We start from the raw sequence: 19792 nt of genomic DNA on the forward strand, positions 1-19792 counted from the left end.
TGAAAGGGACTATAAATTTTTGTAGAACTGTGAGAAGCTAAAAGTAGGTTGATAATCCACTTTATCAATGTAGTGATTTATTCAAAGCAGTACAGAATCCAATAATCCCTTCTAATAAATTTAAATATGTTCAGAATTCTGACAAAAACCTGGCAATAGGCAAATGCAAAAAGCATTCGAATTATGACCTTTACAAACCCACATCTGTCAAATCTTGCTTCATGCATCAATTGTGCATGCCCACGCACACGCACACACACACACACACACACACACACACACACACACACACACACACACACACACACACACACACACACACACACACACACACAGTGTACCTGGCAGTAACACAGCAACAAATGCAGAATACACAGAGTTTCTGGAGGATAATCAGGTCTTAATGTTCTCTGATCTCATGCTTTTTAATTCTCTCCTTCATCATGTCAGAAACCAATAGCAGCCTCCTCCATCTCCCGCACTGCTAGAAATGGAAAGACGCATGAGGCGAACAGCCCGAAGGTTTGACTCCTGGCCAGAAAGAAGACGAGGAAGAAGACAGTAGGATTTGGCAGAAGCAGAGAGTTCTCATTGTGGGCAGGCATTGACTACTACAATACTGTACCTACCCAATTCAGACGGACGACCTTCATGCAGTTTTTGTTTGTTTTTATTTCAAGTTCAAGTTCTGCTGTCCCTGCAGCATTTGTTGGTTCGTTTCTCAGCTTGGCCCTAAGTACTGAATTCTTAAAACAGACAGACTCTCATTTTGCACTGGTCAACTGTGGGGATGTTAACTTACAATTCCAGTGGTATACATAAAGCATTTTTTTCCTCATGTATAGGTTTCCGCCTGCCGGACAGATTTTGCAGCATACATCATCATTTACCCGGCTGCTCATCTCTGAGCAGAAAAGACAAGTAGAAGCAATTAAGGGTCTTGAATGAAACTAACCATCCATATCCGCATTGAGGGAGCTGAAGGGTAATGAGTCCCAAAGACTGTACCGCAGTTCACGGGTGAGCGAAGGGGAGCGAGCTACACTAATGGAAACGATGCACACTGATCAGTTCATAATGCGTGCCCAGCTTGGGGATTGAATATCATAAGGAAACCCATGTGAGGGGGAGGTGGGGGGGCTATCCTCTGGAGAAGGTGCGTTGGAGTGACACCACATGTGTGCATCAGTAGTGTACTCTTCTACGAAAGAGACCCCATCATCTTTGGATTCTGTGCTAATCAAGACACGGGAAAGAAAAAACAGAAAGGATTCAGGTCATTGAACCAACAATTGCAAAACAGAATAGCGTTGCCTTGGGAACACGAATACAGCCGATGTAAATAATGTGATCTATTGGTGCCATCTGGAAAAGATTGTGCTGAAGGGTGCCTCATTCTTTGACTCTTCTCTTTGCTTTAAGTGAAGGGATCCATTACCATGTTTATTTGTGCAGCTAAGTCTTGGTCAGCGAAAAGGATTATGTAGTGGGGAATTGAGAGTAGAACCTACACAAACAGTCCTATTAAAGCTGGATTTCTGATATATCCTGAACAATAATGGATTTACAAGGCAGGAGTTTTTCCTCTCTCAACTTCTTACTACCTCTTCATTTTCCAGAAATTGAAACCAGACCCGCAGAGGAGTGTGGCTCTTCTATGTGTGCAGTGCGAGAGAGGAAACAGACCAGATCAGTATTTTTCATAGCTTTAAAATACACAGATACTGCAGCGAGAGAGGAAGAAGAAGAAAGAGAGAGACTAGGCCCGCATTGTTCAGTGTTCGACACTGCAGCTCTTACATTTTCTCTATTAGAACAAGAGAGACAGGATGAGGGGGGGTGTGTCTTTATCAAAACTTAAAGTTGAGAGGTATTTAGTTTTTTTCCCCCCCAACAATGCATTTGTCCATTTCTACATACCACCTAACTACTCTAGGCTGTTTGCAGCTCTTAGTCTACAGCAGGTTTGATTTCTTCAAACAGCTGGACAGTGTAGATTTTGACCCTCATTTTTTGAATCCATCTTCAGGCACGAGGGCAACAGGGCTGCTTGTTAAATTATAATTTACACAGAAATCCCGAAACTATTATCCTATATTGGAATATTACCAGCTGCAGTTTATTTTTTTTACTTCTACACATCAATAGCAGTTGATTTTGTACACGTATTTTAAAAGTGCATCTTCCAATTTGTGTTACCAATTCAAAATAATCAAAATAACCAAAAGTATACTGGTGAACAGTGAACCTGGTGCTCTTTCGGGGGCCCTGGAGATCTGACTCCCAGAGTAGTTGCCTCCTAATCTATGATTATATGTCTTACCTGCTTTGTCTTGTCTGTTATTTCCTATCATCTAGACCCAAAATACTTGATATACTCTCTCTACTGTTTGTCAGAAAGAGATGCAGTAGGAGTGTATGGTTTCCTCATTTTAGACATGTCCAAATCCTGCTGTGAATTGCACTGTGGCCTACGACTAGCCCCATAGAGCCCAGGAACCTCTCTCTCAAATTCCCTCATCTCTGTCATCACCGTGTTTACTTTTCTATATCATGTACAGCTGAATCCAAAGTAAAAGACTCCCTTATGTATTTCACCTCCACCGTTCAACACAACACACAACATCACATCTACTACAAAGTGAAGTAGCACGGGACATTTGTTATGTGAAAAATATATACAGATGGATGCGGGCACATAGGTTTAGTTGGTAGCGTGATTACCCGTCAGTGCAATGGCCAACATATGTTAAGTTATCCCTGCAGGAGACAATGAACCCCAAGGCTGCACTCACAAAATAAATACATAAATAATAAAAAGGGTTGCATCAGGAAGTACATCCAGTGTAAATACCGGTGGTGACTTTCATGGTATAAACTGTAAGAAAAAAAGGGATTCTTTTTTAATCTGGACAATTTTAAGTATTGTTTTACAATTTCCAGAAAAATTAAAGATTCTTACTGGCAATGCTAAAAAGCTAGCTAGCTCTAAACTTTAACACAATTTTCCTTTATGAGGTTTTATCTTCAGATTTTATTGTATTTCATACAAATAAGGTTTCAAACAAAACCTGTCATCAGCTCCGGTCTCCTCTTGTTCTCTGATGACTGACCACAATGACTTTATTAAAGCTCTAGGCTCTCAGCTTTTCCTCCAATGATACTGTGGCAGTGTTAGCTATTCTTATCTTTTTAGGGTATCTTACACCCTTTAAAAACATTTCCTTTATGGCAATTTAGGCTTTTATTTTTGTTAGTTAGTGTTTCAAACATTCAAAATGCCACTAACCACAAATGTGAGACCGCGATGAGAATCGACCAAACTGCACCTTGTCGCACGTGTTAGGTAGTATTGGGAATATTGAATACATTGGAATATTTTGCCACCTAGTGGTTCTTTGCTGTTCGACATAAAAGAAGGACAATGAATCTATGACCTTTGTTATAATTTATACCTGATAGGGAATTCAGTTTAGATTTTTTCAAAAGCATTTTACCTTTATTCTATAAAGTAAAATTAAAATACAAACTGAAATCACTATCACTATTACAATATGATTTGTTGTTTCCTATTTTTTAGTGTTTATTTTATGTGTTTAATTCATGCATAGCATGTCAATTTTCAACACTCAACACTCAAAAAAAACAGGTTTAGCACCATCTATGAAAAACTCACCAGGTTGTCTTGGTTAATGTGACCTGATGGCTTGTGCCGATTTCTGATCAAGGCTGCAGACCTCAAAGCTGTCGTCTCCACGTGTGTGTCAGCACCGGTGATCAAGAGACAGAGAGGAGAGAGGCAACCTCTCAGCATCACAGACACATACAGCAGAGTCTGAAAACAGAAGATGAGAGAGAAATATATTAGTACTATGTGAAGTTTCTGTAGTTAAACAACTTCAGAGAGAGAAAGTGAAACTTTGTTATAGTGGGGTAAAGTTTAACACAGTTTATTTTGACGACTGCTACAGTATATTACAATATGGGCTAGAAATTATTAGACTAATCAGGTTTATCTAAATATGTTAAATCCAACTACTGAGCAACTTGCACTAATCAAATAGTTTTTGTGTCTTTTAATATTGTGTCTGGTGGTACCAATGAGAATATCTGATGTGAGTCAGTTTTGTTGTAATTTAATGTTGTGTACAATGTAAAGATCTGAGCAGCCCTGACAGTAACAGCTTAGCTGTTAGATGTGAGTTAAAGTAAAATTAATTGCATCTGTAATGTAGTCACTTACACTGAAAAATAAAATATAATGTAAAACATTCTTAAAATACAAACACAGTCACGAGGAAGACGAAAGCCGTTCAGCTTCTCATAAACTTATGAATCCATTAACACTGCAACATTGATAAAAATAAAAACATGTCACTTAAAAAAAAAAAAAAAAAAACTTTAAATATCTGTAATTGACAAAGAAATGCTATTTTAATTTAATTTAAATCAATTTACAGCCTGACCAGTAATGGGCTGTGCTGATAATACCAATTGATATTACTGTAGCTTGTCATAGATGTACTATTAAAACAAGACTTCCTGCAATATGTGGTTAATAAATAAATAAAAACTATTCATGACATACTTTTGAAAACATCTATATTTTACTTTAAGGGTCTACTTTATTAGATAATTTATATGTTTACATGTTATAATTGCAGTGCAGAAATGGCAAGGAGGCTGCTGACGTCACAACTATCATTCTTGAATGAAAGTATTTTAATAACACACAATTTGCATAAACAATTTATCTTAACGAGTTGATTTTTCAAACATACAATGTTCACAATGAATGTTTCCATGATTGTTTAGAAGGGCGCACAATCCAGAGTTGGTAAGGTTCAGATTACTTTAGAATCAGCAAGATAAGAATGTAAATCGAGTGAAGAAACACAGGTAGCAAAATGATGTTCACCACTGGGAAATATTATCCTGTATACTGACATAACCTCAAATAGCACAATCAGTAGAAATGGTCAAGACAGCGAGGGAAGAGATGACAGAAAGAAGAGTGTGCGATTACACTAAAACTAAATTAAAGAGAAGAAGCAACTTATACAAAGAAACAAAAATAAAGAAAGTAAGGGAGAAAACAAAATCCTGGAAACTGTCTACAACTCCACAGCTCGGTGCAGAGGTTCGAACTGTCAGCAGCACCATCAACGCACAAACCAAAGAAAGCTGCAAAATTCAGAGCTCCTCCGCAAACATCAACCCAAACTGTGGAGGCCGGCATAATCAAGACGCACACTGTGATTATCAGGCCTGTTGATTTCTGGTTGTCTCTCTGTGCTCTCCAATGATCTGTGGTTAACCATCATCTGGATTATATTTCTGCACTGTAATCCAGCAGAGGGACAGCGGGAAGAAGGAGGAGAGGGGCTGAGTGGGGTTGAAGAGATAGAGAGATAAAGACGACAAGTGAGTGAGGGATAAGAGGACTATATGACTGATGAGGCACGGCTCCGTGCATTTTCTAATTTGGCTTCCACTGTCGAGCCAAGAGGAAGTGGAGCTGCCATGTCTCCTTTCCCCTACAATCCTTCACCATTGCTGGCAGCAGACTGCCTGAGGCTGGGCCTCCTCCCCCTGGAGATGCCCCTGAGTGTGAGGTGCCAACTTCAATCTCAGTGATTTCTCAAGAGACAGAGAGAAGACTTTTTACTGCAGAGCGAAGCAAGATTCTCTCATGGTTAACCCTACTTAGCAGTATAATGAGCTGGAAAAGACCTCCATCCTGGTTTGTATTATATGCCAGCCTGCTAATTTGACACCTCTGTATAAATATATTAAGAGACTGTGTCTTCCCAGTATGCACAGAAACTGAGGGATGAGAGAAATGTCTGAGGAAATTAGTGTTAGAATTAATTATTTTTAAGGATTTATTGTGTATTGAGTGTTTTACTTTTGATAATCCATTGGGAAGAGTTGACGTAACTATAAAGGAGGATAACGTAAGGATAATTTTCCATTGAAATGTCTTGGCAAGCATACTGTATTAAGAAAACAATTCTTTATAATGATTTCCTTAACATTTGAATAGCTAGGCAAGTGAGTGTGTAACGTTAACAGCTGGTGCTGGTGCTCTTATCTACAGTTTTGCAGTTTTCTGGTCATTCTTTTTCATTCCAATTAGCTTTGTGCGTTCATTTGCACAGTCCCTGTTCTCTATTTCTCTTACACAGCAACACTCACCTAATGTTATTCAAACACATACACACACATAAAACACTTATTAACACCACCCGATACATCTCACACACATGTGGTGCAGACTTCTAAGGCAGATTGATGTTTCACATGTAGCATAGTGCCCTGATTCTCAACCTGCTCTACAGATGTTATGGATGCTGGGGTGTCTCTGCAGCTAAAATATGGACAAGTGAGAAACAGAGAGGCAGAGTAACAGGAGAAGTATTTCAGAACAACAGACAACAGCACAGAAAAGTGGAGATGTGAGATATTTTTGGCCAAGCTGCAGCATCTGACACTTTTGTGAGCTTTGCTATAAAAACCTCAAACTGAGATGTAAAAGCAGATAAAGAGAAAATATGAAAAAAACATCTGGGATAACATCAGAAGGCTTGCTCATAAAATTTGCTTTAGGCCTGTATAGCAGCATTTTTTCATACAAATGATACAGCAGTCCGATGTACAACCACTGCGCATGATTTTGAAAACAATAGTACGACCTGGTTGTCCTTTCTTTCTTTTACTAGACAACAGAGTTTGGGCATATAAAGTTGCTGAACCTAGACCTGACCAACTGCAACAACCCCAGATCATAGCACTGCCCCCACAGGCTTGTTGGGTAGGCACTAGACATGATGGGTGCATCACTTCATTTGCCTCTCTTCTTACCCTGACACTCTCCTATCTCTGGAACAGGGTAAATGTAATCCTAACCCAGTTTTAGTAGTTTCATCAGTCTCCTTAGATGTTTGTTTTAACTTGATTCATACCAATAATTTGACTCTTCTGAAACAGATTAACATCTTTTCCACGACCACAGGATGTGTCTTCAGACAGGGTTGTTCAAGAAATGAGAAGCCACTCACTGTATGAGTTAGGGTTAAATAACTTCTTGCCAGCTGAAACATAATCATCCATACAATAATTATCCAATGGGAGGCACTTACCTATTTGCTTAGTTAAATCAAGGTGGTGCCTTTTTTGGAAGGGCAGTGTGTAATAATATATCTATGAGTAAAATGCAGAGCTGAAGTTAGAAAAGATTAGGACTGCTAGCCTAAATAGACACCTCTAAAACAAAGTGTTATGTATTTTGTTAATCTGTAAATAAACAAATGATAATGTGTGGGAGTTACAGTATATGCCTTAACTATTTTCTGGCAAACAACAATCAACTTCTCAGTTTTGTTGTCAAAGAAACATAAGGTTTGGTACAACTGTGCCCACTGTGCCCTTGCAGCAACCAAAACCAAAACATGTGCTCACCAATGGTATTTTGCATGTTAGATCCCAGTCACAGCTACATGCGACCCTCAGTGGAACAGAGCAATCATTAACAAAATTTGTTTCTTCTGTTAAAAAAAAGAAAAGCCTACTGAATTTCAGTGAGTACACCAAATTAAGAATAACAACAACGCACACATTGGCTGCCACTCTACACTGTATCACAATTAGTCATATGTTGTTCACATTAGTTCTTCTAATGACTGTGAAGACAGCAGAACTTTCAAACATTTCCTCTTGGGGGCAATGCAGTTTGGTGGTAATTTCTTGCTCCACATTGCTGAAGCAGTAAAATGTGGAACTTGCAGGGTTCCTACATCTGTAGTTAAAACAGCATGAAAGCCTCAGTTCTTCCCCCCGAAGCTTCGAAGGCTGGACTGGCTCCCAGCGAGGAGGAACCCCGTAGGTTCAGCTTTGTAACTCAGACAACAACTGGCACACAGGCCTCTTTGTGGCATACATATGTGAGATGGATTTCAGTGGTTACAACAATAACAACAACAGCAGCAACACATGGTTGAATCCCTTTCAAAGCTGACTCCACTTCACAACGCAGTCCAACAGAATGTGACAGAAGTGTAATGTGAAATACAAGCACACATATGACAGAAAATTAAAACTTAAATGTGCTTTCTTCACTCTTAGTTGATCAGAGATTCCTTTTGCAAAAACATTTACTCTACAACTCTTGAATATCTAATAACTGGATGAGTTCCTGACTACCCAATGATAGTTTTACAAGGCAGTTCAAACATTTTAATAGAGCAGAGAGTTTTTAGATCTTTTCCTCTCTTCCCACACACACACACACACACACACACACAGAGGTTCAGAGGTTTCACATATTGTTGGATGGGAAATAAAGACAAAGATAAAGAGGGGAAGAGGCAAGAGGTTGAAGACATGAGTACATCTCATCTTGGAGAATGCTCAAGAGACGGTCTATCAAAGCTGCTTTCCTTCCGCCCATAAATACCAGCTCATTGAATAAAATCCTCCCCATGGGCATCAAGTCAAAATCAGAGATCTGGTCAACACATGAGAGGCATGGTCATCACTTCAAGGAAAAACTAATGGCACATACAGTATGTATTATTAAGGTGGCCTGATAGTTACAGCTTTAAGTGTATATCAAAACCAGCTGTATAATTCTTGACAACTCAGGTGAAGTCTATGATTTTAATGCATCACGCATCATGTTCCTCTAGTTGTCCATCCAGGCTTTGTGGTCAGAAAACATCCAGTGGTTTATATTCCATAAATCCAGAAGAGAAGGATGTGGGGCAGGCGGGAAATTACTACTAATCATCACATAGAGCATTAATATTCATGCACAGCGGGAAGAGAGGGTAAGATAGGAGTAGCAGAAAGTAGTTTCCAACACAAAGAGTTTGTTTCAGTGCTCAGTGTCTACTCAATGTCAGTAACAGTTAGATTTCTTTTTCATGGACTTTCAGTCAATCTGCTAGTTTTCAAATGTACATTGTTGTTGTGACGTTAGCAGCTGGATGTTGCAGTGAGAAGATAACTTCAAGAGTTTCCTTTGCAGCTACTGTAGCTCTGATTAGCTCAGTAGCAGTAGCACCTGAGTTCTCACTAACTTTCTTTACTTCGTACTGCATTCAGTTAGATAACCGTGTTTATGTGATAATGTAGTTGGATCAGCTTTTTCCCTAGTTGATAATATCATTGCTGTTTATTAAAGTGATGGGCAGGCTAAGCAACCCTCACTTTTTGATCCTTAACTCTCACTGGAGATCCAAATTGTTATTTCAGGTGAGGTCTTTTTTAATATGTACCTAAAAATGTGATATTGTTGATACCTCTTCTTTCAAGCAGTTACACACTCTCCACTTTGGCAACTCCCGTAATTGCTGGCAGAAGAAGGAGGATAAGGAATTTTGTGATTTCCCTCTGTGTAGGCAGGGAGGAAGGGATTCCTAAAGGGGTCTTTAGTAGGAAGCCACAAGTCTTAAATAGCCTGTTGGAGGATTACTGCAGGATCTCCACAGAGCCAGGCTTGACAGAGAAATATGGCTTCCAACACATCCAGGCTTCTTTTATCAGTCATGGCAAGCAAGATGGGCACTGGGACTTCCTCCCCCCACCATTCTCTTCTCTTTCGCTCTCTTTTTTCAGGGGGGTTTGGAGGGAGGTGAGGAGAGGCGGCGGGCAGTGTTCCGTCTTTCCATCAGAGATACAGAGCAGAGGACTTCTGCCAGCAAGCAGAGCTTTGAAAGTGAAACGTAAGAATGGCAGATCACAGAGGCCAAAGAAAAATGATATTCTCCTTGTTACGACAGAACCTTTGTTGTGGGGGCTTCTGCTTTTAACTGGAAACAGGTCTAGGCGCCTCCTGTGTTTCTGCAGTGTCTATACACACCCACACCCACACACATATACATGTACATAGGGCCGAGCACATAGTACGCTTAAACTCTCCATCATTTCTACATCCCCTAAAGCCTGGTGACAGCTTGGTCAACATGATGCCATGTGCAAAGCCTAGTTCTCTGCAGGATCTTTGTCCTCATCTGTCAGTGGAGACACCGGGTGGGCAGATGGGGGCATCCTACTGTAAATGGCAGGTGGAAACGCATGTGGCCACGTTGCAGGTACAAGAGTAGAATGCAGTGCAGAAGGAGAGAAGTCTACAAAATCCCTTGTGAGCACATAAATCTGTCAACACCATCCTGTTCTCGCTTTCTATCTCCTCCTGAAAAGTATTTCACAGCCTGAGATCTGAGTGCATCTGGTCACAGAGGTGTTTCTTTTTTCATGTTTGTTATCAAACATACATTTTTTTATGAAAAGGAAGGAGGGAAGAGTAAAAATTATGTAGAGTGTAAATGTGCCGCCACCCACCGACCCAGTATAATTAAATATTTTGTCCTTAGTACCATTTTGTTTTGAATTTAATCTCAGTGTAGAATGATAATAAGAATATAATTAGAGTAAACCTAGAGTGAAATAAAATGGATGTAATGTGTCATGTGCTTCACTGGATACAAAGTCTTCTGGGGACGACGTGGCAAAGTGGCCCCTTTATTTTCTTCATCTCATTTTCGCTCTAGGAGTTGTTGGTTCCCACAGAGTTGTAGCGCTGGCTCTGGAGCTGAGTTTTATAGTCAAGACTGGTCCTGGTTTGTTTTCCAGACACTCCAAAAGAAGAACAAGAGATTCAGACTCATATTGAAACCATACATATTATTTTATGCCAACAAAATGAGACAAGTCCAGTCCATTTTAGAACATTTTTACCTGTTATAGGACTTTTATATTCTGTATAAGCAGGAAGATTCCATCAGATAATTTCAGAAGAAAATACAGCGAGTCGTTAAGCATTTCAAATAGGATTTGTTTGTTTTTTCTAATTCAGGAAGATTGCAGCTCTCTGTTTTATATTACAGGGCTTCCAAAAATGAATACTTAGATTTTTTTTTTTTTTTTGCAGTGTAGAAACAGCACTGAAATGAAACACCCCAGATTTAAGACAAGCAGAACACAACACAACATCTCACTTCATCTTTCTAAGTAACACACACAAACTTAAAAACAGACTTGTGCTTATTTGTGGATTTGTTAAATTAAACAGAAAAGGTTTAAAACTAATGTAAAATATGTATTTTGTGACGGTAACCCTGGTTATATTTTTTGGGTGAGAGTGAGACGTCCGGCTTCAGAGAAGGTTCCAAAGCCTGTGGTGAGGTGGGTGTACAGTAGTTTGAGTATGTGGGCATGTGAGCTCTGATCTTTTTGTGATTATAAGAGGAGATGACTGACAACATTTTGGGTTGGCCAGAGGGGCGATTCAGAGACCTTTTGTCTGACTCATGTTCACATGCTTGCTTACACACAGAAACACATGCATGCACACGTACACCCTTCTAAAGCCAACTGGTCCTGAGAAAAGCCCGCAATTTGTCCAGTTTTCATCAGGGTAAGAAAATTAGAGTTCAGCATATTGTCTGTAATGCTTAGCAAATTTTCAGTTGCCTTTGCCAAACCATACAAATCCAGATTTGACAAAAACAACTGTAGTCTTTTTGCTGTAAAACCAGATATTTTGGGATGAAGAGTCTTGGGTTCCTACATATGAGCATCCCAGTAAAACACATTTAACATTTAACCTCCTCCATACTAACTTAAAAGTCTGCTATTGTCTCTCACTGCTTTCATATTGGCGGTGACAGTAAAGTGATTTCCATGCCGCCTCTGGGCACATCTGCTGCATAACATTAAATGGAAAAATTCAGTAAAAATATTTACTTCCCACTCTGCTCTTTGAGCTAAATATACTTTTCCAGTTGTCTTTGGATTATGGGCTCTGAGTAATGGTCAGGGCTTTCTTTTTTATTTTGTTAACATGCAGCTGTCACAAATCAGGTGTCTGATTTTCATCTATTGTGTCCAACCTGTGACAGTTTAGTGTTGCATACCCGTTTGTCAAAGCCACAGACCAGCATGTAGATGAATACCTTCTGACATTTACAGAAACACACAAAGGGTATGCGATTTTCAAATTTGAACTGTTGTTTCTCATTCTAGTACATTACATGTTGCCTCTATTGTTCTTACATTAAATGTTAGTGTTCATGTTACAGTCTCATTGTGGCTTTCACCAGTTTTGACTCATTCCTCCAAACCCTAACACGATTCTTCTAAATGAGGCATGTTACTCCTCCATCACTTCTGTAATGGAGAGGACACATTTGACCAAAATGTTTTTTTCTTCCCGCTGAATTAACTCAGTGTAATGTTTCCAAAGTAGCCTAATGGTGTTCCGCAAGAAAAGGATTATGCACCACAGCTGTGTTGTTAATTTGGTTTTTGCCTTTACATTAACGGATAATTAGTCACAGCATTAAAGTACTTTAGTGTGGGTTTTTAATAGATGTGCATAGCACTCTGCTGGAACTAATACTCCCAAAGTGATGGCGTCTTGGAAGTAAAGTGTATCACTGATAATGAGAACAGTTCAAATTAAAAAACAAATAATCTATACAATTCAAACTTGGGTCGAAATAATATCTCAACCTGCCAAAAAATTCAACTGACAGAGAAATTTAAGGGAATAAAAAGATCAGATTTCAGCAAGATTCTTCTCAGTTTTTTCTTATTTGTGTCATTGTTTTAGTGTCACCCATGTTTCTGAAGTGGTGCTTGCACTTGTAATGTTCAGCAGTATTAGAAGACCATAGGACTTTAAGTTGACACTATACTGCTCACTGTGCTACAAAACCATGAGCTGCCTGGGAAGGTTTAACTCTGTTTAAAAGAACTACAACAAATGTTTTACTACTAAATTTTTCACAAAAGGGATTTGTGATTTAATACACTGTTTTCAAAAGCAATCCAATTTTCCGTCTAAATAACTTTATTCCTGTCACATCCAGTTTGAATCTTGGACTTGCAGAACAAAGCCAAGCACAGTGCTGTAATACTTCTGAAACAAACCAGATCTTGAATGATAGACAGTTCTGTGAGCCTTGCTTAGATATATGAAAGAATATGAAGTGGAGGTTTCATCTGTTAAACCCCTGAGGTAGACAGTAAAAACGTTAGACTTCTGTATCAAAATCTAAATCTCTGGCAGTGGTGAATTTTAAACTGAGATACTGAAAAAGCTCAGCCAGAATAAACTACTTATCCAGCCAAATGTGAGTGAGTAGGTTGCCATGGGTGTATACATACAGTATATAGTACATGTCGTCCACGAATGAGCATACCTGCTTTCTACTTCCCACCAACCAGTTTGCAGTCAAGAGATGTAATGAGGGTCAGAAGCTCTACACAATTATCAAATGTAAACAAGAACAAGCAATCTGAATGCTGGCAATGCAGCAGCTTGCTGTGCCTGCCCTGTACAACGCACTGGCTGTGCCGTCTGTCTTCCCTCAAGAAGCAAACAAAAGAAAAGAAGCAGGGATGAGTAAGGAGTTTGGTTTGATTCTAATTGGCCACAATATTTGCATAATTTCAGAGAAATAGTTGGGGAGTCTTGGAGAGAGCTGATTAGAGAAAATGTCGCAGTGGATTCACATTTCAGCAGTGACTGATTGGACATGAAACTTTCCAAATGACTCTCAGAGAACACATGAAAAATCTTCAAACGATGAGCAGGAAAGATGAGAAAATGTGGAAGAAAGAAGAGAAAGCGGTGAAGACGGCAGGCTTGAGAGCACTGTTATCCCATTCTTTTTTCATAAGGCCAATAAATCAAAGCTTGGTGGATTTTCAATGATCAGAAAGAATCATTCCAGAGTATTTATTACATATTATGAAGTAGAAAAGCTGCACACCATGAGTTTTATATGTTTTTTTTATGCGTCTTTTTTATGAAGTCTTTGTGTCCCTGAGGCAATTATTCACCCCAGTAAAAGGGTTCACACAGCCAGGCATGAGGACACAAAGTTTCAAGATGGTTATTAGACAAGTTGAGCTCTTGCCCCACCAGACTTCAAGGATTTTTTAATTTCTTTGAGAAAATAAATGATTGTTCTGCAAAGCGTTTTGCTGAAAGACAAAGAAACAACTGCATACATGGCAACAGCCTCTGAAGCTGACAGACTCGAGCTGCTGGCAGTCACTTTTCCTCATCTGTACCCAAACTGCAAACACCCCAAACCAAATGATCACATGGGGTATTTTCAGCACTGATTTCGTGTCTTACTGTATCCTTCACTGTACACTGCTAATGGAAAGCAGGAAATATTCTCATTTGAACATATTCTCATTGCAGATCTTATGCTCTGAATAGAAGATTAGCATACAGAGTTCTGCTAAATAGAAATAAAGTGTGTATAAGAGTTTGAGGTCAAAACAAAAGACTTGCTACACAAGAGACTGATTGAGTGAACAAAAATAATATATATCACTAAGGTTTCCAGGAGGTCTATAATGAGTTTTTATTTTCATCTATAATTGCTGTGAGTAAAGCAAAGCTCTAAAGAACAGGGGCTCCTCAATACAACCAGCTGTGGCTGTGGTGGACACACACACACTTTCAGTCAGGGAATCTCTGTAGGTCTTGATGCACCATACAGATTAGCAGCAGATGACTAACCAGATATAATTTGTTGTTAACAAGAGTGGATAGTAAACTGTAACAACATAGGTATAGGCTGCAAATATTTAAAGAACATCACACTGTCCTGATTTTTTTCCATAACGGGATATTTCCAAACTTGATGTCAGTCAAAACTCTGCTCCTATAAAAATTAAAACCACATAACCAAACCTGATGTAGTGCCTTATTTAAGATTAGTATGTGATACCCCACAGAACTGCACAACAGATTATTGTTTTAATGCTGTGATTTAAGGGCTGATAGACAAGTAGGCACCCAATTTTAGCACTAGTACAAACAAGTCAAACGATGGTCATTAAGGTAAGGTAGATTAAAAAAATCACAGTTATTATTAAAAGTACAGTGCAGAGATATTTACTCTTAGAAGTTTATGAGTGAGGTTTGCCTTTCTAACCAATCAGAGAATGTCACCTATTTCGGCTTTATTATTATTATTATTATTATTATTACATTTTGCAGTTAATTCTTAACTGTAATTTGATAATGATTCCTACCTCAAAGGGCGTGCAGAGCATGGCGGAGCATAGCAGACAATAAAAAAACATAGCTAAGAGGTCTGGACGGAGAAGAATAGATTTTAATCTGAAACTACTGCTAGCTTAAGTTGCATAGTCTACATTTAAGCAAATATTGTGATATAATTACTTGTGTCAGAGTTGAGTTTCCAGTCATGATTAAAGAGGACCAACTTGTCATCAAGATGAAAATTAAATAGAAGTTGATTGAAATAAGTTAAATGTCTCCTCTTACTACACTGAGCTCCTCACTTAGTTTTCAGCAAGTGCTTTGACTTCCTATAATGACTAAATACATCTCTCTTGGAAAACAATGGCCTGAACTCATTAAGGTTTTTACACCTATGCATGAAGCATACATTTAGATTAGTAGTTTCTTTTACATAATTAATTTGGACAAAACACACAGAAAGAAAAAAAACACTACATAAAGGAGAAAATGCATGTACGTGCAGCATGAAAACTCCAAGTGAACGTTAATGCCCTAATGCACTCAGAGAAGGTCAGCACAGTTGAGTTGTGTTAGCTTCAGGATCACTTGAGGGCAGAATGCATCCTTCACACATATTACAACATGCACGTTGCTTATATAGGGGGAAAAACTGTGCACAAATAATATAAACCATGGGCCCGCAGTAGACATGAGCAAATCGTCCCCTGTATGTATGGATTGAATCATAAGAGTCTGAAATGGCGTGACTGCAGTGTGTGAGTTACGCTCAGATCTCTCCCAGACATCAAATACTCTGAACATCCATCACTCAGCCGCTACATGACGTTTACAGCCACTGATGTGTTCACTCCTTTAACTTTGCTTTGGCACAATAAACAATGCTTTCCACTGACATGGACATACTGCAACTACACACTCCCAAAAACTAGAGAGCCTTTCCAAGCCTCTAGAAAAACAATAAAGATGACAGAACTACAATTAACATATAATTATAGCTTTAAAAACATCTACTTGGACTATTTTTAAGCACTGTACTCCTCAACTAAAACCCTCTACCAGTCTTCAATTCTTATTCATAACTTAAAAATACTGAATAAAATACTGTTAATGTGTATTTTCATTTAAAGATGTTGAATTACTTAATTTGACTTCAGGCAAAATGGCTTAATAATATTCACGCTAATTGCAATACAAATTCACCCAAGACTTTTTCATGTTAATTCCAAGAAAAAAACAGTATCACTAACTGATGTGAATTATTCAATTATAATCATATAGTTTGAAAGCCAGTTGTGACTTAACAGATGTTTACGAGAAATGCTTTGTTTTAATGCTTCAAGTAACAAACCGTGATGAACACATGAAAATAATTCAAAATACATCATTTTTACAGCTGTGCAACTGTAGTAAAATTAATTTATTTATTATATTCAGTGGCTTGAATATTTTGATACTGTAAGAAGAAATATCTAACTGTAAACAATAACAGTTTTATATGATCCATGACTATTTTCTCATCCATTGAATCTCTGAATAGGCTTGCATATTTATCTTGTTTTCTTTCAGTTGTTTTAATTAGCCATCACTAATTGAGTAAAATATTTTTTTGCATTTTTAACAATTCAAGTCAAGTAAATGTTATTTATGGAGAATAAATAATTCTTTTTTCTGAGAAGGGACAAATGAAGTTAAAAAAAAAACAGTCACAGCTGGTAATGTATTTTCATTGCAACACTGTTTTTTTCCTGCCATTAAAAAAATGTAATTAAAAAAAAGAAGAATACAACCTCTTTGTTCTTTATCTCTTTCAATCATTGTGCTAATTAAATGATCCTTTGTCCCAACTTGTGTGAGAAAGCAGAAAACATGCAACACCCACAGCAGGCAATTCAAACATTCCTTAGATTTTTTCTCCTCGGATAAAATAGCAATAAAGTACAAAAATATGCACTTCCCTCTCTGGCCTTTGTGCAAAAATTAAAACCTTGATGGGCAGCCATCAGTTAGGATGTGCTGCCAAGTCCATGCTGCATGGATTTGTGACCCATATCTGTGGACTTGGCTGTATTTAGTCTGACAATAAACCTGGGAGAGACAGAAGTGGAGGGGCTAGAATCCTTGCCAGGGCACGATAACACCTTGACAATTCAACACACATGTGCCGCGGCATGCTGGGCCACAGCCTCAGGGCAGAGCCTCAGCCAGCATGTGGAAGAGGTTTTCTACTCAGCTGAATGTCCAGTACCTCCAATACAGCGGCCCTGGAGCCAGATCTAACTCTGTGGTATTAGGCATCAAGGCCAGCTGTGGATTAACACAATTTGCACCTCCTCTCGTTGCAGGTAACACCCGCACCTCCCCATGGAGGTCCAACTCGTCAGATTTAGCCCTTGGCTCCACCTTCACAGCCTTTTTGTGTTGAAGCCAAAAATAAAACATAAATTCAGAGACACATACAGAAAGACACACATCTCCGAAAAAGCCAGGTTTTGTTACATAAGATATTACATTTACAAAGAAGTAAATTCAATTCAAAGGCCGTAATGAAATGAGAGCGAGAGAATCTAATTTAACATCACTGCGCTCCACTGCTGTTTTAAAATGCTTGAACAACTACTCGAGGCGTTTGGTTTCGTCCGCGGTGAGCTAAGACACTATGGCATTCATATTATTTTCTCTCACATCCTGCCATCCATCCATCACTTACTGTATGGGTGAGACCCTTAACATAACAAGCTCATGATATCAAAGGTTGGGACATCTGTGTTTTATATGTAAAGACCCTCAAAACACCTGTCAAAGTCCGCACTCTGCTTGACATTTCCAGAAAAAAAGCCCTGGCACCACACAAAGTTTTTGTTTAGTTTTGTCCCAGCCTTTGTCTCTTACATACTTTTAGCTAATTGGAGTTGTATCAAATTATGGAGATACTGTCACACTGCTCCATCATTACTTCAGCAGCTGAAGTCAGATGGCCCTTATGTCATCCGTTGGTATTTATGTATAAAGGCTTACTGTTCACCTCAAAAATTAACTCACCTTCTTTCCCCATTTAAATCTTCTACAATACACAATCCAATAACTATCTTTAAATACTAACACTGGGAGGAATACATTTACTAAAAGCACTAATGGACTGGATTTTCTTCAGTCAATATTGAATTCCTTAAATTCTCCTGGTTATTTTAATTTTATATATAATAATAATAATAATTTTACTGCATTTATGTTGTCTGTGGATATTTGTTTTGCTTCTCATTTTGTTTTTCACATGAGTTATATGAAAAATTAATGTTTCTTGTTTCCATATCTCTTTAGACTCCTTAACACAACAATTAAAATGTGAACATAATTCACACGAAAAGTTCTATGGGAGCAGATGAGGGACAAAAATAGGAAGTAAGGACAGATGAAGCAAGACTAGGAATGAGGTAAGCTGGAAGAATATGGGAGGGAGGAAAGATGAATGTTAGGAAGTAAAGGGTTTATTGCTCCTACAAACAACTGACCTGAGCGAGCTTTTGGTGTTTTTTGGCACAAAAGAGAGGCCGGGGCTCAGAGTGCTGACGAGAGGCTTAGCTGGTGTGGGAGGAGCATGACACTGTGGTGGGGGACCCTGTCACATGAGAGGGGAACCAACACCTACTGTAGGCTGGCCAAAGAGCTCAGGTTAAGGTAAGCCACTTATTTTATCCACTTCACTGGCTGTATTTATTTCCACTTTCACTGGATTCTACTTACAGTTGTTTATCTTGTACCAAAACGTAGACACCCAGTGCTTTTCACGAGACCGATTAAAAACATCAGAGTGACAGGGTATGTTTATCTACTGGTGATGAGCAGCACTCGTAGCCAGTGAAACATGAGCAGGCCTCTGATACATAAACAAATTATCCATAAAAGAAGCAGGTTAAATCTTCACCTTGTTTAGTATTGTACAGTTAATACCAAACACAAGGTATTCTAGAAATTCACCTGGACAATGTGCTCCCAGCAGCCATTCAGTGGGTCACATTTCACAGCCTACACAGGACGGAGGCTCAGGTTTATCACACATCCAGCCACACTGAGAAAAATAAACTCAAAAAAGGACAGAAATCCCAGTAAAAGGAGTTCTAAATTAGCTGTACCAGCTTGTGGTAAAATAAATATAATATTTTAGTATATTTTATTTTGTTTGCAGAAGACATTTACATTAAATATATAGGAGCGAAAAAATACAACAAATTAATCTTTTTATATTATATATACACACACAGACACACACACACTTTTATAATGGTTCCATTTTCAAGAACTCACAAACATATTAAATAATTAAACATATCAAAATCAAATAAAATTGTAAAATGAAGGCTTTAAATATTGCTTTAGGTTTAACCTAAGTTAACAGAGTTCAGAAAGCACCTTGTATAGTGCTGCACCTAGAGAGAGTGAGTGTGACATTGTGTTTACTAGTGTCACAGGTGTTACACCAGACGTTATTTATAGTTTTTCTATAGAGACACTGAATGTGTAGTGAGCTATTCTGACATTCATGCTTTAAATTAAAGTTTACTTGCGTTTGCCTGCTTTACAGATTTTGAATGGAGCTTTATGATTAGAACATTCATTTATTTAGTATTGCACTGCCCTCAAGTGTTCATAGTTGAAAACTTTGAGAGCAGGATTTGTGCTGAGATCTTTCCAAGTTAAAATTGAGAAAATAGAATAGTATAATAATAATAAAAATAATAATACATTAAAAGCCAGGGG

At 38.4% G+C, this 19792-nt stretch overlaps 1 long non-coding RNA gene across 1 annotated transcript in view; it reads right to left on the reverse strand.

Annotated features, from left to right (window-relative positions):
- The window catches only part of LOC113172970, a 28321-nt gene that overhangs the window by 6126 nt on the left and 2403 nt on the right, over window positions 1–19792 (reverse strand). Inside the window, exon 2 of the long non-coding RNA XR_003299798.1 lies at window positions 3677–3835. This is a non-coding gene — a long non-coding RNA (uncharacterized LOC113172970). The remainder of the gene's footprint in view (window positions 1–3676; window positions 3836–19792) is intronic.

Source organism: Anabas testudineus, chromosome 21 (assembly GCF_900324465.2).
Source record: "Anabas testudineus chromosome 21, fAnaTes1.2, whole genome shotgun sequence".
Lineage (NCBI taxonomy): Eukaryota > Metazoa > Chordata > Actinopteri > Anabantiformes > Anabantidae > Anabas > Anabas testudineus.